The sequence below is a fragment of the Strongylocentrotus purpuratus genome, unplaced genomic scaffold (genome assembly GCF_000002235.5).
Source record: "Strongylocentrotus purpuratus isolate Spur 01 unplaced genomic scaffold, Spur_5.0 spur5_scaffold_14, whole genome shotgun sequence".
In the NCBI taxonomy this organism is placed as follows: domain Eukaryota; kingdom Metazoa; phylum Echinodermata; class Echinoidea; order Camarodonta; family Strongylocentrotidae; genus Strongylocentrotus; species Strongylocentrotus purpuratus.
The window spans coordinates 5,354,913-5,380,347 of NW_022145599.1; the positions used below are offsets into that span (position 1 = coordinate 5,354,913).

The following is a 25,435-nucleotide window of genomic DNA, read 5'->3' on the forward strand; positions in this document are numbered from 1 at the left end:
GAGTGATTCGATTTGTATTTTGATATTGCGTATTGAAACGGAGATATATTGATCGAAAAGAATAACATGTTGGATACAGAGAGGGGGATTCAGTCTTGCTTGTGTGTGACAATCAGATGATCCCAGATGATGTGCTTATGATTTCTTTGAAAGCGAAAGAGCAAATGTTGTAGGTCTGAGGGGCGTTTCATGAAACAATTAGTCGGTGGTTTTCACCGACTAATATCATGTTCATCGAAAATTCTTTTATCATCGACTATTTTCCAGGCCTGTGATTGGTCAAATTTAGTCAGCGCTGACTAAATTGTTGGTGAACATGATATTAGTCGGTGAAAACCACTGACGGTGGGCTTATGATTTCATTAAACCCATGGCAAGTCATCTTCCATCAGTTCTATGTGTGAAACTGTTTATGATTTATACTTTAAATCAATATTTGTAATAATATTTGTAATAATATGGTTATTTATATATCGCTGGTATCCGTCAGGCTCTGACGCTCATGGCGCTTTACACATTACCCTGGTCGTAGCCGAGCTGCCAAAGTAACTAGCGCTCAAGCATATCAGGTACCCATTTACACCTGGGTGTAATTATAATAACAACTTTTCAGACTTTAATTCTAATTGGAAACCATTCCTAGTTCAGAAGTAAACATTTCTTTAGTAAACAATCCGTTTGCTTGCTGATCTCACATTCACATTCATATTGTCCGAACCTCTCGAGTCTTCTCGTTCTATTATATCAAAGTTGGCCACTCAATATTCAAATTTGCATCTTATTTTTTTATCCTTATACAACAAATTGAAATCCAACTACCACGTACATCTGTGAATCTTGATTTGCATCCCCTCTTTCTTTTTTTCTTCTTTTTCTGTCTTTTACCCCTTTTACCAATATTTCTTCCCTCCATATTTCATGTATTATTATGTATCCTTTGAGGGTAGTCATAGTTACTTTCAAGCTTTGCTTACTTTGTCAACCCTCCTGTTTGATGTTTTCGATTAGTTACAGCCAGCCTTATTTTATTCTACATATATTATTTTGTCATGTGTAAATTTGCAATGTTTGTTTGTTATGTATTTGTAAAAACGCAAAAGAAAAAGAGAAGCAAACAGAAATAAATAAATCAAATCAAATAAAATAAAATTCATTATGTACATTGTTTAAAAAAATACTCTTTGAGCAGAATATATCAGGCACCTTGGTTGAACAGAATCAAGCTGACTCTGGACAATATGGGGATGTCTGATTTATGAGAAATTTGTGAAAATACGAGTTGTGATTGGGTCAAACAAACTGTGGAACGTCGATTGAAAGATTCTCATGCCCAGTATTAGTCTGCTTGTATATACAATAATTCACATTGTGTCAACTATCGAATCTTTAAACATTTGTTTATGTTTAGAAAGACTCTTAATCGATCTCATTAAAAGAGATCGGACAATTTTAAGTCGTTTTCGCTGTGGCAATCATCACTTGCCGATTGTTTCTGGTGGATATTCAAATACTCCAAGGGGAATGAGGTTATACACGCTCTGCAATTTCCATCGCTTGGGGATGAGTTTCATTACTTTTTTGTATGTCCTACCTTCCGTTCAGACTGAAAATTGTTCCTCGATAAATATTTTATTGAAAGACCGAATACACTGAAAATGGATCAGCCTTTAAACTCCAATAAAGCACAAACACGTTTTAACTTAGCAAAATTATATCAACAAATAGTGCCTTGTTTAGTATGTGCACATAAATTGTTATGAGTTCAATATTATCTTTATGTTCATCTTTTTTGTCAAATTATTAAATTGATATCAAGAATATTTACAGTAACTCATTGATTTAAATAACAATCTACTGGTGCCAGTAACTTTCTTTTTCAATTGCTTTCATTCATTTTTCATTAATTATCATTATAATTATTATTATCAGTATTTTTTAAAATTATTATTATTATTAATGTTATTATTATTATTATTATTATCTTTATTATTATTAGTATCATAATTTTTCTCACTATCGTTGATAGTTATATTTTTATTGCAAATTCACTCGATTTGAATTGTATATTGTACAGTGTTAGATTGACAAATTCAAACTGGTTGTGAAACTTCTCCAATACCCCAATGTGGGTAACATGAGAATAAATTGTCATTGTCAGTGTTTGTATATATTCATTGCACATGTTCGTCATTTGCAATTTTAGAATTCACTATCTAAAAAAATGAGTGAGCTCTCAATATTGTGGAATACAATACCACATTTTTTGTCGGGAAGCTCAGGTAATGTAAAATCCCTTATTTTTCTCTTCTTGAATGACCATGAAATCCATGTTACTTCCCAATTTATCGGCACCAACGACTTAATATTTCTTTCCCCTTTTCTGTGTTTTTAACTGGAACAAGAGCGGAAGCACACATCTACTTCGTATAAATAATAGATCATAATGATAATAAGATGATGATGATAATGATGATAATAATAATCAACCATCAATCATCAAAAATAATAATAATAATAGCCAATAAGCAATAATCAATCATCAATAATGATAAATATAGTAAAAATGCCTTTGAAAAGCTCCGATCAGATGTCATAACTAATTTACTCAGAACAAGCAATTCAAGCCTCGTTAGTGCGCAGCAATTGCGCCTGATTTAGTATTAAATGCACAATCTTGTATTATCTATCCCAATGCTTTTCTTGATTGTATAATAATATAATGTTTTTTTTTCTCTCTCTCTCTTTGTATTTTTTAGGACTTAACTCGACTTACATTATTTACTACAAAGGGGCGGGAAACGGCGAATGGTTTACTGATTTTACACCTCGATCGCGTACACAGTCCGTAGAAGGAGATGGCAGCAAATAGCACAACGACTCCTGTCGTAGTACAACCGACCATGTACAGTGCAAATCCTCAATATAGGCCATGTTCGCAGCGCTTCTATCCATGTTCGATATGTTGTGCAATGTTTTCCCCTATGATCATTTTTGCCGGAGCTACAAATATAAAAATAGGAAATTTTCGAGCAGGAAATCTGTCAGACAGTTTCTATGAGAGCTTCCCGGAAGAGAGAACGTCCGGTAAGAGTCAGATGTACGCAGGAATAGCAGTTTTGGCTATTGGAATCATCCTAATGACCCTGAGCCTCGCCTGGTGCTGCTATGCACGACGTCACTTATCAAACATGCCAACGACATTCTCTGGAACGGCCATGACAACAACAGTCGTTGCCCCAAATGCCGCATCTACACCAGGGTTAGTACAACCTCCCATCATCCAGCGTGGCGGAGGAGGAGGAGGAGGCGGTCAACAGACATTCGTGTATTCATATCAATCTCAGCAACAAGCGGGGTCCTTTCAACCGGTCCAAATCGGTACGAACCAGTACCCACCGGCTCAACCTGTTCACAGCCAGTACCTACCGGCTCAACCTGCTGTCAACCAGTACCCACCAACTCAACCAACCCTACAAACATCAGCTCCTGTGGAAAGACTACCAGATCAACCGCCGCCCTCATATAACGAGTTAACGAACCCTACAAGTGACGCAACTAAGTCCTATGGAAACTTTTAAGCGAAAACGATTTAATTTTAGATGGCCATGAAGGTTGTATGATCAGACGTATTCGGCAGTATTTGTGATTCCAACAATCCATGGAAAATTATATATCGCTCGGATACTCTTAACTTTCGTTAAAGTTGAAAGCCTTATATACGGTCCTGTATCAGGGAATGATTATGTCTTTTTAGGCTCTTTCATAGTTTCTTCTTCAATTTTAAATGTTACAAAAAAGTGAAGTAATTTTACCAAGTAAAAACCATGTCATCTGAATTGATTATCAATAGGCAGGACACCCACGTTCTATTTATTTATTGCCTTCCGTTTTCCTGTCAATTTCTCTCCATCTTCAACTCTCTCCTTTCAAGGTCTTCTATTATCAGGGGAACGACGGATCTGGTGCAATAGTAAACCAGGACCCTGCTTCATAAAAATTGTTATAAATAACCAGAGTTATAATTGTTATAAGCTACTGGCGGTTGATTGGCTGAGAGCAAACTTTGTCATAGCATATGCTATTGATGGCTAGTTTTATGAAACCGGGTCCTGACTCAGGCTAAAATGCTTTACTATTTAAACCAAAAAAAATCTGTCTGTCGTATTTCATAAAGTGACCGTCAAGTTGACCCCTCAAAGATATGTTATCTCTTGTCTATTTTATTCACATGAATGTACCTTCCATGGTATATGTTGGGGACACTGTGACGATAAATAATCAAGCAGGACACAAAGTTCTAAACCCAGTATGAGACCACGCTGACAAGATACTTCAGCACGTATCAGCACGGTTCAATCTGTAATTGAACAAAACAAATAAAGGAAACATCCAATCAATACTGGAATACATGTACACATGCTTATCAATGACATTATTTGTTACAATAATTATCCATCTTGTCTGGTCTCAATCAATAAATGCATAACTGAATATGAATTAACTTGTTTGTGTCAATTATTTATGTGTCATATCCAAAAACCTCTCCTGAAACAATATCTGATCTTAAATACAATTATTTGATACAAAAGGCTTGCTTGCTTCTATCCTAGCACTGACTTTCAAATATGTAAACAATAACCGGTCAAAGCAATGCTCTCAAAATCCTAATTTCACAACACAAGGCCCAAGTTTAGCTTAGCAAAATACTTATAAACAATGTATTCAAAGCCTAACTTTTATCTCCCTAAATGAGACATTTATTTATTATTCATCACTAATAACCAGCTTGAACATTTATATCAACCTTGTAAGAAATAATATGCTTCAGCTATCATACAGCCTTATTTATCATGGCTCACTTCATAATCTGTCAACTAACAAAAGAGGCGTGACTACTTCCGGTCACTAAACGTGTACAGTGCATGCATGCATTACTTGCACGTATTATGTATACCACTGCTACATTACGTACTTCAATACAAATCTTTCGCAACAAATTTACATCACTAACCATCAACATAATTAATAGAAATTATCACTGATTATCATTCAACAACTCTTTAAAGGAATAGCAATGTAATTGTCTACTTACAACGTTGGGCTCATCAAAAAGAATTAATTTATCATCACAACCTCACGGTCGTCCGACCGTTCCAAACAAGGAAAATCAGTGGCATGCGAAGAAACGCCCTCAATAGTCAAATACATGTCAATTCCCCAAAAAGCCTCGTCTATGACGTCAGCATTTCCCGACTTATCGTTACATGATTTTATCAAACACAGGAGAAAACTTCCTGTCAGTAACAGTATACCTTAATTGACTTGCCTTTTCTCTATCAAATTTGTCTCGTTCAGGTAATATTATTTTAGATTATGGTGTATGTATATTTCATGGATAATAGTTGTATATATTGTAATATAATTATATTGTAGTGTTGTAATGATGCGATTCTTATAATGTACATATAAATGTCCTGTCGCCGTGCTACATTCGAAATGATGCCTTCTATACTCCTTATACGAAACCAAACACACTATATTCAGTTGATAAATCAATGTTTAGTTGAAATTGAAACTTAGATATTCGTTTGTATGCAAGATATTAATGGGTACTGCAATGTACGTTTCGGATTTTGTATTATTTTACAATCAAAAGTAAAATATAAATGGTGATATTTCATCCTCTTGTAAAGTAATGAAAGACACTATTTGGAAGAAAAAACAAAAGAGTAACATATCAATATTTGTTTCTTCTATTTGTCCTCTGTCGAGGGACTTTATTTGTTCATATCATAAAAATAACAGCTATTTACAACAGTGTTTATATACATAATTCATGCAGTTGTAACATATCATATATAGTACTAAATGAAATGATGCAAACATTTTTGTTTGTTACTTCGTTTGTATCAAATTTCTTTTGATTACATTTGATATCGAGATCGGTGCGAATTTCTACCTTTAATTCTTTTGACAAATTTACAGCATACTTCCAAAACATTCTCTAATATAGTTTCTATAGATAATAAGCTGAGCAAAGTTTGAAATAAGATTGATCAGATTCATTTCTCTCTTCTCTATTTCATGAGCTATTAGAAGATTTTTTTTCGTTCAGAAAGATTTTAAAATTAAACAAAGTATCGATTAATTTGGATACAATCTTCAAAGAAAAGCGAAAACCTTCTTACAAGCCAGGAGAAGGTGGTTAGTTGTATCCGGGATTTTACAGATATCACATAGATTATTATTTTCAATCTACCATTTTATTACATAAATTATCTTTACAGGGGATTATTCTATATATAAATTAAAAAATAAAGTGTTTAATTCTGTTGTCATTTATAAATTAAAATTTATAATAAAGCACCGTCTTCCAGTTAGGTTAATCAAAATAAGCGTTCCAAAAATAAATGCACGGCAGATCCTGTTTTTTTTTCTAATATCAAATCATAATAGTGTTTGACTCTTATGTCTGCTACATCAATGGGGTCACCTGTTACCATATCTATTGTACTAGATGCCACTGTAGATGGTGGACTATTTACATATTGTATCCTATTACTTAACTGCTGCAAACAACAATTCGGTAATGCACTTTTTAACTATGCCAATTTAAGGGGAAAGTAAATCATTTTCTTGAAAATTAATACAAATGGAACCAACTTATTTCCAGATATTGTTTACTAATACTTGTTTCACTTTAAGAATATTGTTTCTTATCCAGTTTGGAAAATACAATAACTCATACATATTTTGATTATTGCTATTGTACCAAATCTTTTAATTTTCAATATTTGTTACATTAAAAAATATCGATTAGATAAGTTGTTATGCATTATATGCATTTTTATGTGTGTGTATTTAAGTTTGTCACATTTCATGTAAATCGATTATATTATATACTATTATTGTTATTTAAATGTTTTATGTTTGATTTATCAATAAATGCAGAAACATCTGCTAAAAAACAAACTCATTGCTTTGTGACAATTTGCATTCTCCTAAAATGTAACTAAATTGTAATACTATAGTGGGGAGATTTAAGGAATCGATCAGATAAGTTGTTTTTATAGTCCTCGAGCCTACATAGGCGCGTTCGAACCCACTAAGAACGAGATGAGGACAAGTTGTACTGTTCCTGAACGGGGTGGTCGGGTTACAAACAAAAAGTCAGATCAAGTTGCGAACTAGTTAGAATGGTTTGGACGTATTGGGAACGAGGCAGAAATAATTAAGAACTGTTTTAAACTGATTACGGACCGGCCGGACTGCTTGAAAATGGCAAATTTGCCCGATCTGAACTTGATATGATGAGCTGACTGTGGACGGGGTAGAGACGAGATGGACGTATTGAGGACTGCTTATGAACGCAATAGGATCGTATCATAGACATTATTTACACATTCTACCCCGACCATAACACATTTTATGATTTTCTTGGATGGTTCTAGAACGTAGTGAGAACTAGTTTGGGGGTGATGGGGGCTTATACTGCTGCTAATTGATGCTCGACCACAGCACGTTGCAACACGTTCTTAGTAGGATCGAGGCAATTCCGTCCCTAGTACGGCAATCAGTCCGTTTGTAGTACGTCCTCTTCGTTTTAAGTACATTGTCACTCCGTTTATTTGCAGGACGAGGACAATTTTGAACAGGCTCAAAGTTCTAGAGCACTCTCCCTTCTAGCCAGTCCGAGTCCGTCCATGAAGCTTTTGAACAGATCGTTTAACAGTTGCTACTACGTTCAACTCCGTTTGCACACAGTTTGAGCACGTTTGACAACATTTTCCAGAACGTATTGAGAACTAGTTCGGTGTGATGAGGGCTTTAGAAAGCAAAGGCTTATCATAAATTTATGCTGCAAAAAAGTCATAGATTTTAAATGACATCCTGGCTGTAAATAACACCAAATCGCACAAATTGCGTTTGAAAATGTGATTGTTCTTCAGCTGGGGTCACATCCCCCTCAGAGTTCCCCCCCCCCCCCCTCCTTTCCGTGGAAGCGCGGAATGCGGCGCTAGCGTGCCGCTAAATATTTTCTCAAGAATTGCACCCCCCACTCCCCCCCCCCCCCCTTGCCGCCGGCTGGATCCGCCACGTATCCTGAATATAACTAGTACGCGCATCCTTGTAATATTCCATGAAAGCCAATTCTTGGAATGGAATTTCATTTCATCGATGTTATTTCCTGAAAAGTGCAGGCTTCATGAAATGGAGATTAACGCACTGTGGGTTGATAATGTAACGTTGATTGGTTAATGAGTTTACCCAGGGGTGAGGTAACGTCCTTGAAGCTCACACAAATGGTCAAGCTTCCCGATGGTCAGGATTACCCAATGCCATGGCCAGTTTTACCTAGTCTAGCGATCATTTACCGTCTGCAAGTGTCGCATCTAAGGCCGTGTTTATCCGAGCTATGAGTCATGCATCACCCCACGTCGTAAGCTGAACATAAATAGATCGCGCATCATTGCTAATTCCGGGTACTTTCCATGTTGGAATGGAATAAACGTTACATCCGTGTTAGTTTTTCATTTACAAGAATCTCGGGTCACCGATGGTTAACCGTGCTATTAAATCGTTTGTGGTGGCGATATGGAATTACGAGCATTAGCAATACGTACGAGGCTGTGGACGCATGATCCGATTTGCAGCACTGCGTGTATATTATAGACACTGTCACACTGACCTCTACCTTATATATAGACTACTGAGTGCGATCTCATACGCCAGATAATTGTTTTGGTGATGCTGAAACTGACACATTAACTCTTACCTAGTTATTAGTAATACGTGCTGAGGCTGTTGACATGCACATGATCCGATTTGCAGCACATGTGTTTGATAGACTACTGTAGTGCGGTCTCATAATCCAGATGTAATATTGGTGATGCTGAAACTGAATTGTTAGCCATAGGTAAGAGAGATTCGTATTGTAATTGTTCGAAATGTATTATGATGTTGCGTATTGAAACAGAGATATATTGATCGAAAAGAATAACATGTTGAATACAGAGAGGGGGATTCAGTCTTGCTTGTGTGTGACAATCAGATGATCCCAGATGATGTGCTTATATGATTTCTTTGAAAGCGAAAGAGCAAATGTTGTAGATCTGGGGGGCGTTTCATGAAACAATTAGTCGGTGGTTTTCACCGACTAATATCATGTTCATCGAAAATTCTTTTGTCACCGACTATTTTCCAGGCCTGTGATTGGTCAAATTTAGTCAGCGCTGACTAAATTGTTGGTGAACATGATATTAGTCGGTGAAAACCACTGACTCATTGTTTCATGAAACGCCCCCTCAATTACTTTACTCAAGAGGTCTCAATTTGATACTTCATTAAAGGGAATTCAGTCTATTGTGTTACAGTCAGATGGTGGGCTTATGATTTCATTATAAACCCGTGGCAAGTCATCTTCCATCAGGCTATGCGTGAAACTGTCTATGATTTATACTTTAAATCAATAATTGTAATAATATGCAGGCGCGGATCCAGGATTTCTTAGGGGGGGGGGGCCAAATTTGAAATTATGCGAGCCAAATATTGGTACGTAATGGTGACCAACAGTGACGTAATGCGGGGGGGGGGGTCAGGGCAGGGAGGGGCGAGTTTCTCCCTCCCTCCTCCGCGAACGCGGAAGTTTTGACGTTTCATTAAATTATTAGAGAAAGAAGACGATTCGTTGTACCCTTCTCAAAAATAATTCACGTCTGAATTTAGTTTTTCCCCTCCCGCGCGAAGCGCGGAAAATTTTTACGATTTACTAGATTATTACGATTCTTTGGAGAGTTCTCGACTCTTAATCCTCTTTTGAATTCAGGTTCCTCCCTCTCCCGCGCGAAGCGCGGAAGCTTTTTAAGTTTCCTTTAATCATTAGAGAAAGAAGACCATTCGTTGTACCGTTTTCGACACTAATCCTCGTCTGAAATCAGTATCCCCCTTCCGCGCGAAGCGTGGAAGCTTTTACGATTCATTAAATCATTAGAGAAAGAAGACGATTCGTTATACCGTTCTCGAAAATAATCCTCGTCGGAATTTAGTTCCCCCTACATCCCGCGCGAAGCGCGGAAGGTAACATTAAATCATTAAAGATTCGTATTACCGTTCTCGCCTCTGAATCCTCGTCTGAATTCAGGTCCCCCCCCCCCACCCTCCCGCGCTTTGCGCGGAAGCTTTGACGTTTCACAAGAAAATGTTACGATTTATAAAATTATTACGATTCTTTGGAGAGCTCTCGACTCTTAATCCTCGTCTGAATTCAGGTCCCCCCCCCCCCCTCTCGCGCGAAGCGCGGAAGCTTTTACGTTTCATTAAATCATTAGAGAAAGAACACGATTCGTTGTACCGTTCTCGACTCTTAATCCTCGTCTGAATTCAGGTTCCCCCCTCCCGCGCTTCGCGCGGAAGCTTTTTAAGTTTCCTTTAATCATTAGAGAAAGAAGACGATTCGTTGTAGCGTTTCGACACTAATCCTCGTCTGAAATCAGGTCCCCCCCCCCCCATCCCGCGCATTGCGCGGAAGCTTTGACGTTTCACAAGAAAATGTTACGATTTATTAAATTATTACGCTTCTTTGGAGAGCTTTCGACTCTTAATCCTCGTCTGAATTCAGGTCCCCCCCCCCCTCTTGCGCGAAGCGCGGAAGCTTTAACGTTTCATTAAATCATTAGAGAAAGAACACGATTCGTTGTACCGTTCTCGACTCTTAATCCTCGTCTGAATTCAGTTCCCCCCCCCCCCTCTCCCCTCCTGAGCGAAGCTTTGACGTTTCATTAAATTATTAGAGAAAGAAGATGATGCGTTGTACCGTTCTCTATACTCTTAATCCTTTTTTCAAAGGTGTTCTTTGTCTGCTCCTTTTTCTTCCTACGTCCTCTTCCGATTTAGGGGGACCGCCCCCCCCCCCCTGGCTACGCGCCTGCGGTCAGATAAACACATTTTGATACCTTGTCCGACCCCGCAAGCTTAGGGGTTTAAGGCAATAAATTGCGTTCAGATAAGCGTTCAGGGGCCCGCCTTAGGGCCCCTGGTGGCTGAGCCGGCCCCGGAAGCTCAGGGGTTTTAGGCGTTTAATTAAGGTCAGATGAGCATTTTTTTGTATACCTTATTATTTTATGACACTGGCAGGTCACTATTTGGCGTAGGTTCCAGGGGGCGGAGCCCAAAAAAATCAGGGGGTTTAGGCATTTAATCACGTTCAGATGAGCATATTTAGATGTCTCATTAATTTTTAACACTGGCAGTTAACTATTCTTTCTTTCTTGCTCTCATTCTATTTTATTTCTCTTTAATATACTTTTTCAAAAAAGTGGCGGGGGGAGGGGGGGGGGGGAGGAGCTCGAGGCTCCCAATCCCCGCCCCACCTCGGGCCTGACATGTAGGAATCTCAAGAATCATATTTCTTGCCTGGCTGTAAATTTAGTAATTTGTCATTCTCCAACAAACACATACAAACGTATTTACTAAAAAGTGAGGAAAAATCTCGGAAATTATGTCATTTCTTTCCCTTTCCTTCCTTCTCTCTTATTTTTTTTATTGGGGGGGGGGGGGGGGGCTCATGACGCTTTACACATTACCCTGGTCGTAGTCGAGCTGCCAAAGTAGCTAGCGCTCAAACATATCAGGTACCCATTTACACCTGGGTGTAATTATAATAAAAACTTTTCACACTTTAATTCTAATTGGAAACCATTTCCTAGTTCAGAAGTAAACATTTCTTTAGTAAACAATCCGTTTGCTCACTGATATCATATTCACATTCATATTGTCCGAACTTCTCGAGTCTTCTCATTCTATTATATTCCAAGTTGGCCACTCGATATTCAAAATTACATCTTCTTTTGTATATAAGGATACAAAATTGAAATCCAACTACCACGTACACAATTCTGTGGATCTTGATTTGCATCCCTCTTTCTTTTTTTCTTCTTTTCCCCTCTTTTCCCCCTTTTACCAATATTTGTTCCCTCCATATTTCACGTATTATTATGTATCCTTTAAGGGTAGTCATACTATCAAGCTTTGCTTACTTTGTCAACCCTCCTGTTCGATGTTTTCGATTAATTAAAGCCAGCCTTACTTTATTCTACATATATTCTTTTGTCATGTGTACATTTGCAATGTCTGCTTGTTATGTTTGTGTAAAAATGCAAAAGAAAAAGAAAATCAAACATAAATAAACAAATCAAATCAAATCAAATCAAATCAAATCAAATCAAATTCATTATGTACATTCTTTTAAAAATACTCTTTGAGCAGAATATATCAGGCACCTTGGTTGAACAAAATCAAGCTGACCCTGGACAATATGGGGATGTCTGATTTCTGAGAAATTTGTGAAAATACTAGTTGTGATTGGGTCAAACAAACTGTGGAACGTCGATTGAAAGATTCCCATGCCCAGTATTGGTCTGCTTGTATATACGATAATTCACATTGTGTCAACTATCGAATCTTTAAACATATGTTTATGTTTAGAAAGACACTTAATCGATCTCATTAAAGTCGTTTTCGCTGTGGCAATCATCACTTGCCGATTATTCAAATACTCATAGGAAAATGGGGTTATGCACACTCTGCAATTTGCAATCACTTGAGGACGAGTTTCATTACTTGTTTGTATGCCCTACCTTCCGTTCAGACTGAAAATTGTTCCTCGATAAATATTTTATTGAAAGACCGAATACACTGAAAATGGATCAGCTTTTCAACTCCAATAAAGCACAAACACGTTTAAACTTAGTAAAATTCTGTCAAAAAATAGTGCCTTGTTTAGTATGTGCACATAAAATGTTATGAGTTCAATATTGTCTTTATGTTTCTCTTTTTTGTCAAATTATTAAATTGATATCAAGAATATTTACAGTAATTCATTGATTCGAATAACAATCTTTCTTTTTCAATTGCTTCCATTAATTTTGTCATTAATTATCATTATACTTATTATTATCAGTATTTTTTGAATTATTATTTTTATTAAGGTTATTATTATTAATTTTATCTTTATTATTAGTATTATCATAATTTTTTCCACTACCGTTGATGGTGATATTTTTAGTGATTAACATTTACTCGATTTGAATTGTATATATTGTACAGTGTTAGATTGACAAATTAAAACTGGTTGTGAAACTTCTCCAATACCCCAATGTGGGTGACATGAGAATAAATTGTCATTGTCATTGTCAGTGTTTGTATATATTTCATTGCCCTTGTTTGTCATTTGCAATTTTACAATTCCCTATGTGAAAAAATTAATGTGCTCTCAATATTGTGGAATACATTACCTATTTTTTGTGGGGAAGCTCAGGTAATGTAAAATCCCTTATTTTTTCTTCTTAAATGACCATGAAATCCATGTTACTTCCCAATTTATCGGCACCAACGACTAAATAGTTCTTTCCCTTTTTTCTGCGTTTTTAACTTCTTTTCATCTGTGTCACCTGGGACAAGAGCGAAGCACACATCTACTTCGTATAAATATTAGATAACCATAATAGTGCTTATAAAGATGATGATGATGATGATGATGATGATACTAACGATAATCATAATAATCAACCATCAACCATCAATCATCAAAAATAATAATAATGATAACCAATAAGCAATAAACCAATCATCGATAATGATAAATATAGTAAAAATGCCTTTAAAAAGCTCTGGTCAGATGTCGTAACTAATTTACTCAGAACAAGATTGGAAGCGGTTCAAGCCTCGTTAGTGCGCAGCAATGACGCCTGATTTAGTATTAAATGCACAATCCTGTATTATCTATCCCAATGCTTTTCTTGATTGTATAATAATACGGTGTTTTTTCTTTCTTTCTCTCTCTCTCTTTGTATTTTTTAGGACTAAACCCGACTTACATTATTTACTACAAAGGGGCGGGAAGCGGCGAATGGTGTACTGATTTTACACCTCGATCGCGTACACAGTCCGTAGAAGGAGATGGCAGCAACTAGTACAACGACTCCCGTCGTAGCACAAACGACCATGTACAATGCAAATCCCCAAGATAGGCCATGTTTGGAGCGCTTCTATCAATGTTCGCGTTGCTTGTTTATCATTTCCTTCTTTATCGTATTTGTCGGAGTTGTAAATATATTAATGGGATATTTTACAGGAGGAAATCTGTCAGACAGTTTCTATGACAGCTTCCCGGAAGCGAGAAGGTCCGGTATGCGTCAGATGTACGCAGGAATAGCAGTTTTGGTTATTGGAATCATCGTACTGATCCTTAGCATCGCCTCGTGTTGCAATGCACCGCGTCACTCATCAAACATGCCAACGACATTCTCTGAAACGGCCATGACAACAACAGTCGTTGCCCCAAATGCCGCATCTACACCAGGGTTAGTACAACCTCCTATTATCCAGCGAGGCGGAGGAGGAGGAGGCGGTCAACAGACATTCGTGTATTCATATCAACCTCAGCAACAAGCGGGGTCCTTTCAACCGGTCCAAAGCAGTACGAACTAGTACCCATCGGCTCAACATGTTCACAGCAAGTACCTACCGGCTCAACCTGCTGTCAACCAGTACCCACCAGCCCAACCAACCCTACAACCATCAGCTCCTGTGGAAAGACTACCAGATCAACCGCCGCCTTCATATAACGAGTTAACGATTCCCGAAAGTGACGCAATTAAATCCTATGGAAACTTTTAAGCGAAAAAGATTTACTTTTAGATGGCCAAGACGGTTGTATGATCAGATGTATTCGGCAGTATTTGTGACACCAACTATCCATGGAAATTATATATCGATCGGATACTCGTAACTCTCGTTAAAGTTAAGAGCCTTTTAAATATACGGTCCTTTATCAGGGAGTGATTATGTCTTTTTAGGCTCTTTCATAGCTTCTTCTTCAATTTTAAATGTTACAAAAAAGCGTAGTAATTTTACCAAGTAAAAACCTTTCATCTGAGTTGATTATCAATAGGCAGGACACCCACGTTATATTTATTTATTGCCTTCCGTGTTCCTGTCAATATCTCTCCATCTTCAACTCTCTCCTTTCATGGTCTTCTATTATCGGGGGAATGACGGGTCTGGTACAATAGTAAACAAGGACCCTGCTTCATAAAAATTGTTATAAATAACCAGAGTTATATAATAATTGTTATAAGCTACTGGCGGTTGATTGGCTGAGAGCAAACTTTGTCATATATATGATTTAGCATATGCTATTGATGACTAGTTGTATGTAACTGGGCCCTGATTCAGGCTAAAATGTTTTACTATTTAAACCCCAAAAATGTGTCTGTCGTATTTCATAAAGTGACCGTCAAGTTGACCACTCAAAGATATGTTATCTCTTGTCTATTTTATTCACATGAATGAACCTTCCATGGTATACCTTAATTGACTTGCCTTTTCTCTATCAAATTAGTCTCGTTTACGTAATACTATTTTAGATTATGGTGTATGTATATTTCATGGATAATAGTTGTATCGTAATGTAATTATATTGTAGTGTTGTAATGATGCGATTCTTATAATGTAAATATAAATATCCTGTCGCCGTGCTACATCCGAAATGATGCCTTCTATACTCCTTAAACGAAACCAAGAGCACTATATTCAGTTGATAAAACAATGTTTTGTTGTAGGTATAATTGAAACTTAGATATTCGTTTGCATGCAAGATATTAATGGGTATTGCAATGTACGTTTCGAATTTCTTATTATTTTACAATCAAAAGTAAAATATAAATGGGTATTGCATCCTCTTGTAAAGTAATGAAAGACACTATTTGGAAGAAAAAACAAAAGAGTAACATATCAATATTTTTTTCTTCTATTTTTCCTCTGTCGAGGGACTTTATTTGTTCATATCATAAAAATAACAGCTATTTACAACAGTGTTTATATACATAATTAATGCACTTGTAACATATCATATATAGTACAAAACATGAAACTAATGTGATATAATCACTAAATGAAATGATGCAAACATTTTGTTTGTTACTTCGTTTGTATCAAATTTCTTTTGATTACATTTGTTATCGAGATCAGTGCGAATTTCTACCTTTAATTCTTTTGACAAATATACATCATACTTCCAAAACATTCTCTAATATAGTTTCTATAGATAATGCGCTGAGAAAAGTTTTAAATAAGATTGATCAGATTCATTTCTCTCTTCTCTATTTCATGAGCTATAAGAAGATTTTTTCGTTCAGAAAGATTTTTAAATTAAACAAAGTATCGATTAATTTGGATACAATCTTCAAAGAAAAGCGAAATCCTTCTTACAAGCCAGGTGAAGGTGGTTAGTTGTATCCGGGATTTTACAGACATCACATAGATTATTATTTTCAATCTTCCATTTTATTACATAAATTATCTTTACTGGGTATTATTCTATGAATAAATTAAAAATTAAACTGCTTAATTCTGTTGTCATTTATAAATTAAAATTTATAATAAAGCACCGTCTTCCAGTTAGGTTAATCAAAATAAGCGTTCCAAAAATAAATGCACGGCAGATCCTGTTTTTTTCTAATATCAAATCATAATAGTGTTTGACTCTTATGTCTGCTACATCAATGGGGTCACCTGTTACCATATCTATTGTACTAGATTCCACTGTAGACGATGGACTATGTACATATTGTATCCTATTACTTAACTGCTGAAAACAACAATTCGGTAATGCACTTTTTAACTATGCCAATTTAAGGGGAAAGTAAATCATTTTCTTGAAAATTAATACAAATGGAACCAACTTATTTCCAGATATTGTTTACTAATACTTGTTTCACTTTAAGAATATTGTTTCTTATTCAGTTTGGAAAATACAATAACTCATACATATTTTGATTATTGCTATTGCACCAAATCTTTTAATTTTCAATATTTGTTACATTAAAAAATATCGATTAGATAAGTTGTTATGCATTATATGCATTTTTATGTGTGTGTATTTAAGTTTGTCACATTTTATGTAAATCGATTGTATCATCTACTATTATTGTTATTTAAATGTTTTATATTTGATTTATCAATAAATGCAGAAACATCTGCTAAAAACAAACTCATTGCTTTGTGACAATTTGCATTCACCTAAAATGTAACTAAATTGTAATACTATAGTGGGGAGAATTAAGGAATCGATCAGATAAGTTGTTTTTATAGTCCTCGAGCCTACATAGGCGCGTTCGAACCCACTAAGAACGAGATGAGGACAAGTTGTACTGTTCCTGAACGGGGTGGTCGGGTTACAAACAAAAAGTCAGATCAAGTTGCGAACTAGTTAGAATGGTTTGGACGTATTGGGAACGAGGCAGAAATAATTAAGAACTGTTTTAAACTGATTACGGACCGGCCGGACTGCTTGAAAATGGCAAATTTGCCCGATCTGAACTTGATATGAGCTGACTGTGGACGGGGTAGAGACGAGATGGACGTATTGAGGACTGCTCATGAGCGTAGTAGGATCGTATCATAGACATTATTTACACATTCTACCCCGACCATAACACATTTTATGATTTTCTAGGATGGTTCTAGAACGTAGTGAGAACTAGTTTGGGGTGATGGGGGCTTATACTGCTGCTAATTGATGCTCGAACACAGCACGTTGTAACACGTTCTTAGTAGGATCGAGGCAATTCCGTCCCTAGTACGACAATCAGTCCGTTTGTAGTACGTCCTCTTCGTTTTAAGTAAATTGTCACTCCGTTTATTTGCAGGACGAGGACAATTTTGAACAGGCTCAAAGTTCTAGAGCACTCTCCCTTATAGCCAGTCCGAGCCCGTCCATAAAGCTTTTGAACAGATCGTTTAACAGTTGCTACTACGTTCAACTCCGTTTGCACACAGTTTGAGCACGTTTGACAACATTTTCCAGAACGTATTGAGAACTAGTTCGGTGTGATGAGGGCTTTAGAAAGCAAAGGCTTATCATAAATTTATGCTGCAAAAAAGTCATAGATTTTAAATGACATCCTGGCTGTAAATAACACCAAATCGCACAAATTGCGTTTGAAAATGTGATTGTTCTTCAGCTGGGGTCACATCCCCCTCAGAGTCCCCCCCCCCTCCTTTCCGCGGAAGCGCGGAATGCGGCGCTAGTGTGCCGCTAAATATTTTCTCAAGAATTGCACCCCCAACTCCCCCCCCCCCCCCCCCTTGCCGCCGGCTGGATCCGCCACGTATCCTGAATATAACTAGTACGCGCATCCTTGTATTATTTCATGGAAGCCAATTCTTGGAATGGAATTTCATTTCATCGGTGTTATTTCCTGAAAAGTGCAGGCTTCATGAAATGAAGATTAACGCACTGTAGGTTGATAGGTAACGTTGATTGGTTAATGAGTTTACCCAGGGGTGAGGTAACGTCCCAGAAGCTCACACAAATGGTCAAGCTTTCCCGATGGTCAGGATCACCCAATGCCATGACCAGTTTTACCTAGCCTAGCGATCATTTACCGTCTGCAAGCGTTGCATCTAAAGGCCATGTTCATCCGAGCTATGAGTCATGAATCATCCCACGTCGTAAGCTGAACAAAAATAGATCGCGCATCATTGCTAGTTCCGGGTACTTTCCATGTTGGAATGGAATAAACGTTTCATCAGTGTTATTTTTTTCATTTGCATGAATCTTACGTCACTGCTTCCGAATTCCGATGGTTAACCATGATATTTGTTTGTGGTGGCGATGTAGGAAAACGATCGGTATACATTATGATGTGCTGAGGCTGCTGACACATAATCCGGTTTGTATCACTGCGTGTAGTACAGTGCGAACTCATAAGCCAGATATATCGGTGATACTGAAACGGAAGTGTTAGCCCTATATAGGTAAGATTGATTTGAATCGTATTATGATATTGCGTATTAAAACGGCGATATATTAATCGAAAAGAGCAATTATTGAATTAAAATCTGATTTATTTATCTATTCTAATATGCACCAACATAAAAATAAGTACAATGTGGATCTGATATGGACTTGAGGAAATGAGACCAATAGTTGCAGGACCGGTATGTCCTACTCATCGTCTAAACTATCTGATTGATACTGTAACCATGCTGGAAACATGTAAAAACCGATATTCAAGATATTGTAGATTTCTTGATTTCTTGACCTACCTGAAAATATTGACGATAATAGCTTTTTAGTTATGATTGAAGTTAACAGTCTTTATGCTGAAATTGATCATCAAGTTAGATTGGATGCCATTGTATAATGGTTGGGAAAATATCCTCAAGATTTGAAAACGAGAATATAAAAAAAAATTGTTCTAGAAGCCATTGAATTGATACTGATAAATAATGTATTGCAATTTGATGGTACACTTTAGTAAACAAATTAAAGGAAAAGCAATGGGAAAAAAATTGCCCCAACATATGCAAATATGTTGTCATTTCAAAAGAAGCCAGGTTATATGTGGAGAAACATTGGCTCATGCACCTCGATGATTGTTATATTAAATGAACAAAAAAAGAATTTGGAGACATTTTTGTGTTATTCTGCAAAATCTACATACAGATACTTCATTTCAAATGGTGGTGTCAGGAGAGAAGACATCGTTCCTGGATATAAATGTAATGAACATGAATGGAATATGGGAGACGAATGTAGATTATAAACTAACTGACACTCATAAGTATTTGCATTTTGACTGCTGTCCACTCATGCTACACAAAGGTGAATATACCATATAATCTGGTTAGAAGAATTCGTATAATTGTATCGAATAACAAAGTTAGAGAAAGAAGATTAAATGAATTAGAATCCATGCTCTTGCTTCTGAAATATCAGAGTAGGTGTCCAAAAGACACGTAATACAGTGCGTCCCAAAAAAAACTATACACTTTTGAAATGGCTGCCGAATAACAAAATATATGATTCTGGGGGAAAAGTTTTATGTGTATGGAAAGCTCATAAACTCAACTTTCATATGACACCGAAAAGTCTGAAAATAAGTTATGCTTGGGTGAGCACTGCTCACTTTGGTAAAGTTATGAAAATTAGGTTGCGCAGGAATTTGCCCTCCAATTTGTGAGAGGTAAATCCTTTGGAGCTTACGGAATTGAGGATGATTTGACCAATTTATGATCAATTGTGAAAATGGTTTGGGTTTGCTGAGTGAAATTTGTGGTTTATGGGATTAACATTTTATGCATGAGTGAACAGGAATTGCATTTGTTATTACCATAGACTCAGTGGTGTGTTCATGGGAGTCAGGACAGGGCGATGGTACATGGTGCAGGGGAGGTGAAATGTAGGGTAGGACTTTGTTGGGTAGATGGGATAAGGGTCAAGAGGACATGTATGCCCCTCCCCCTCTCTTTCTCTCTCTCTCTCTGCCTGGGTGTGCTTGTGCATATCTTGACAATTCATTGGACAATCATAATTCAGCTATCAATCACTTAATCAACTTAATGTACGGTATCAGTCAATCGGTCAATCAATTAATCAATCAAGCATTCAATCACCATTCAATATTTCAATCAATTTAATCATTCAATAAATCAATCATAATTAATCAATAACTCAGTCAATCACTCAATCTATCAACCAACCATCCAGTCATTTTAGCACTTGAGTTTCTGTTAATGGTAAATGGGTAACCTGAAGAATAGGTAGCCAACATCTGTGATATTCCTTTTTTTCAACAAACCGTATTTGAATAATCAATTTACATAATTCCCATCTGGTTATTAAGTAAATCAATGAGATGTTCAACTAATCTTACAATAACTGAAATGTGGGGTAAAGGTTTTTATTCAAAGTCACAGATGTAAAAAATAACAGTTTCCGAACCATGTTGGAATGAAATAAACGTTTCATCAGTGTTATTTTTTTCATTTGCATGAATCTTACGTCACTGTTTCCGAATTCCGATGGTTAACCATGATATTTGTTTGTGGTGGTGATGTAGGAAAACGATCGGTATATATTATGATGTGCTAAGGCTGGTGACACATAATCCGGTTTGTATCACTGCGTGTAGTATAGTGCGAACTCATAAGCCAGATATATCGGTGATGCTGAAACGGAAGTGTTAGCCCTATATAGGTAAGAGTGATTCGAATTGTATTATGATATTGCGTATTAATTCTGCAAAATCTACATACAGATACTTCATTCTTAATGGAGGTGTCAGGAGAGAAGACACCGTTCCTGGATATAAATGTAATGAACATAACTGGAATATGGGAGACGAATGTATATTATAAACTAACTGACACTCATAACTATTTGCATTTTGACTGCTGTCACCCATATATTCTGGCTAGAAGAATTTGTACAATTGTATCGAATAACAAAGTTAGAGAAAGAAGATTAAATGAATTAGAATCCATGCTCGTGCTTCTGAAATATCAGAGTAGGTGTCCAAAAGACACGTAATATAGAACAAAATGTTTTGAGAGAAACAAACAAGAAAACAGATCAAGAAGAAAAAATATATATTTTTATCTACATACGATCCTAATAATGGGATTTTTTCCTAAAATTATCAAACAAACGTTTCGTCTTTTAAAAGATTCTCATCTTAAAAACATATTTGAGGAAAACAAAATACGTTTTAAAGACCGTCACCACTACTGGGCAAGAAGGGATTAGACCACACAGCGAGCCATCGAGGTCACTGTGACAGGTGGCTATCTCATTAACTCAGCTCTCATTTAACATAAGAAAAAGAGGATCATGGGGGACCAACAGGCACCGATTGGGGAAGTTTTCTATATAGAGGGAGCAAGTAGCTACAAGTATGGCAGTGTGCCTTTAAGTAAGAGACAGGCGCCGAATTTAAAGAAACTGTTGATCTCAGCCTCATTGAAGCGAAGATAAGGGGGAACAAAATTAATTTGTAACATTTATGGGAATTAAAAAGATTCATATTAAAAGATAAATGTTCATGCACATCTAGAAACTTGCGTTAATGTCTGTATTGTAATGGTCGTGGAAAACGATACATCGGAGAGGCGGGAAATATTTTAAGAAATAGAATGACAATCCATCATCAACACAAGAGATAAAACATATCAAATCCTTGATGTGAGTAAACATATATCAAGATGTGCAAAAAGAAATAAATCCAGAATTTGACGTTATAACTTTTTCTAAAATGAGAGCAAAAGATAACCGAACATAAGATTAAAGAAAAGTATTTCATAAAAATAATTTCAGCCAGAGCTGAACAAGTCTTAATTCATATTAGAGAATCATGAGGTTATTATGTGAATGTGGATGAATAATTTCGCTGATATAACAAAAGCAGATTACATGTATGATGAGATACAAATGGAGATTGAGATTGACATGATCTGAGTTTGACTATGATGTAACAATACATAATGTCATTACTCCGTTGCCAATCAATGCGACATTTTAAGCGTAATTCGCTTGTACGCATTGTTCGAATATAATTTGTTGCAATTGTTTATAATTTACAATTTTGAATTCACTATCAGAAGAAATAAAATTGAAACCGGTCATCGTGAAGAAGTGAACTCTTAATACTGTGTAATATATTCCCACATTATTTGTCGAGAAGCTCAGGCACTGTAAAATCACCGTTTATTTCTTTTTTTTGAATAGCCATGAAATTCATGATGATAACCTTAATAATGATAATGAAGATGATGATGATGAAGATGATAAAAATTATTATGATAATAATCAGCAATCAATCATCAACACTGATAATAACGATAATTAATCCTCAATGATGATAGCGATAGTAAAATACCTTTGAAAAGCTCTGTTCAGAACAAGATTGGAGACGGTTCAAAACTCGATAGTGCACGGCAATGGCGCCTGATTTAATATTAAAGGCACTATCCTGTAACCATATCCATCCTAATGCTTTTCTTGATTGTAAATGTAATATATATTTCTCTCTTTCTATTCCTCTCTCTCACTCTCTCTCTCTCTCTCTCTCTGTTTGTATTTGTCAGGACTAAACTCGTCTGACATTATTATACTCAAAGTGGAGGGAAACGGCGAATAAGGAACTGATTTTACACCTCGATCGCGTACACAGTCCGTAGAAGGAGATGACAGCAACTAGTACAACGACTCCTGTCGTAGCACAAACGAACATCTACAATGCAAATCCCCAAGATAGTCCATGGTTGGAGCGCCGCAGCGTGCGCGATAATGAGGCTGTGCGGCAATTTTTATTCAGATTCCCGTTCGGTGAAAAGCTCGCTCACAACGCTCTCGTAAAACACGAGACCAGCCACGGGATTTTGGTAGCATCATTTTGTCGGCCTCGTACGGCTTACAGTGCAATTCATCATGGCGGAATCGTGGGGTAAGTCAATCTCTGAAATTTTCGCTGTTCTTTGACACCAAATTCGCCCAAATTAGTTAATTTTTTTGCTTACTTTTATCGCAAACAAAAAGAGCGTTTTTTAGTCCTCGGAAATTAACTACTCATTACATAGTGCCGTATTTTGCTAGTTCCTGACTGGTATTGATAATATCTCTCCATCTTCAACTCTCTCCTTTCATGGTCTTCTATTATCAGGGAAACGACGGGTTTGGTGTAATAGTAAACCAGGACCCTGCTTCATAAAAATCGTTATAAATAACCAGAGTTATATAATAATTGTTATAAGCTACTGGCGGTTGATTGGCTGAGAGCAAACTTTGTCATATATATTATTTAGCATTATGCTATTGATGGCTAGTTGTATGAAACTGGGCCCTGATTCAGGCTAAAATGCTTTACTATTAAAAAATAAATAAATATGTCTGTCGTATTTCATAAAGTGACCGTCAAGTTGACCACTCAAAGATATGTTCTTGTCTATTTTATTCACATGAATGTACCTTTCATGGTATACCTTAATTGACTTGCCTTTTCTCTATCAAATTTGTCTCGTTCAGGTAATATTATTTTAATGCTAAATATATTACTCATTGCGGATATAGTATCGAAATATTTTAGATTATGGTGTATGTATATTTCATGGATAATAGTTGTATATATCGTAATATAATTATATTGTAGTGTTGTAATGATGTGATTCTTATAATGTAAATATAAATGTCCTGTCGCCGTGCTACATTAGAAATGATGCTTTTCTATACTCCTTATACGAAACCAAGAGCACTATATTCAGTTGATAAATCAATGTTTAGTTGTAGGTATAATTGAAACTTAGATATTCGTTTGTATGCAAGATTATTATGGTGGTAGGTCTATGATCCGAGCTATGCTGAACATAAATAGATCGCGCATCATTGCTAGTTCCGGGTACTTTCCATGTTGGAACGGAATAAACGTTTCATCCGTGTTATTTTTTCATTTACAAGAATCTCGGGTAACTGAATCCGATGGTTAACCATGCTGTTAAATCGTTTGTGGTGGCGATATGGGATTACGAGCATTAGTAATACCAAGAAGTTCTTGGTAATACGTGCTGAGGCTGTGGACGCATGATCCGATTTGCAGCACTGCGTGTATAGACACTGTCACACTGACTTCTACCTTATATATAGACTACTGAGTGCGATCTCATAAGCCAGATAATTGTATTGGTGATGCTGAAACTGAAACATTAACTCTTACCTAGTTATTAGTAATACGTGCTGAGGCTGTTGACATGCACATGATCCGATTTGCAGCACTGTGTGTTTGATAGACTACTGTAGTGCGATCTCATAAGCCAGATGTAATATTGGTGATGCTGAAACTGAATTATTAGCCATATAGGTAAGAGTGATTCGAATTGTATTTTCATATTGCGTATTGAAACGGAGATATATTGATCGAAAAGAATAACATGTTGGATACAGAGAGGGGGATTCAGTCTTGCTTGTGTGTGACAATCAGATGATCCCAGAAGATGTGCTTATGATTTCTTTGAAAGCGAAAGAGCAAATGTTGTATAAAGGTCTGGGGGCGTTTCATGAAACAATTAGTCGGTGGTTTTCACCGACTAATATCATGTTCATCGAAAATTCTTTTATCATCGACTATTTTCCAGGCCTGTGATTGGTCAAATTTAGTCAGCGCTGACTAAATTGTTGGTGAACATGATATTAGTCGGTGAAAACCACTGACGGTGGGCTTATGATTTCATTAAACCCGTGGCAAGTCATCTTCCATCAGTTCTATGTGTGAAACTGTTTATGATTTATACTTTAAATCAATATTTGTAATAATATGGTTAATAATATGGTTATTTATATATCGCTGGTATCCGTCAGGCTCTGACGCTCATGGCGCTTTACACATTACCCTGGTCGTAGCCGAGCTGCCAAAGTAACTAGCGCTCAAGCATATCAGGTACCCATTTACACCTGGGTGTAATTATAATAACAACTTTTCAGACTTTAATTCTAATTGGAAACCATTTCCTAGTTCAGAAGTAAACATTTCTTTAGTAAACAATCCGTTTGCTTGCTGATCTCACATTCACATTTATATTGTCCGAACCTCTCGAGTCTTCT

General features: G+C 36.5%; 1 long non-coding RNA gene across 1 annotated transcript; it reads left to right on the plus strand.

Moving 5' to 3' along the window:
- The first annotated feature begins 8,325 nt into the window (after positions 1 to 8,325).
- Positions 8,326 to 16,526, plus strand: LOC115923442. Its single transcript, XR_004063886.1, has 2 exons — positions 8,326 to 8,917; positions 13,858 to 16,526. It is a non-coding gene; the product is annotated as an uncharacterized LOC115923442 (long non-coding RNA).
- The last annotated feature ends 8,909 nt before the right edge of the window (positions 16,527 to 25,435 follow it).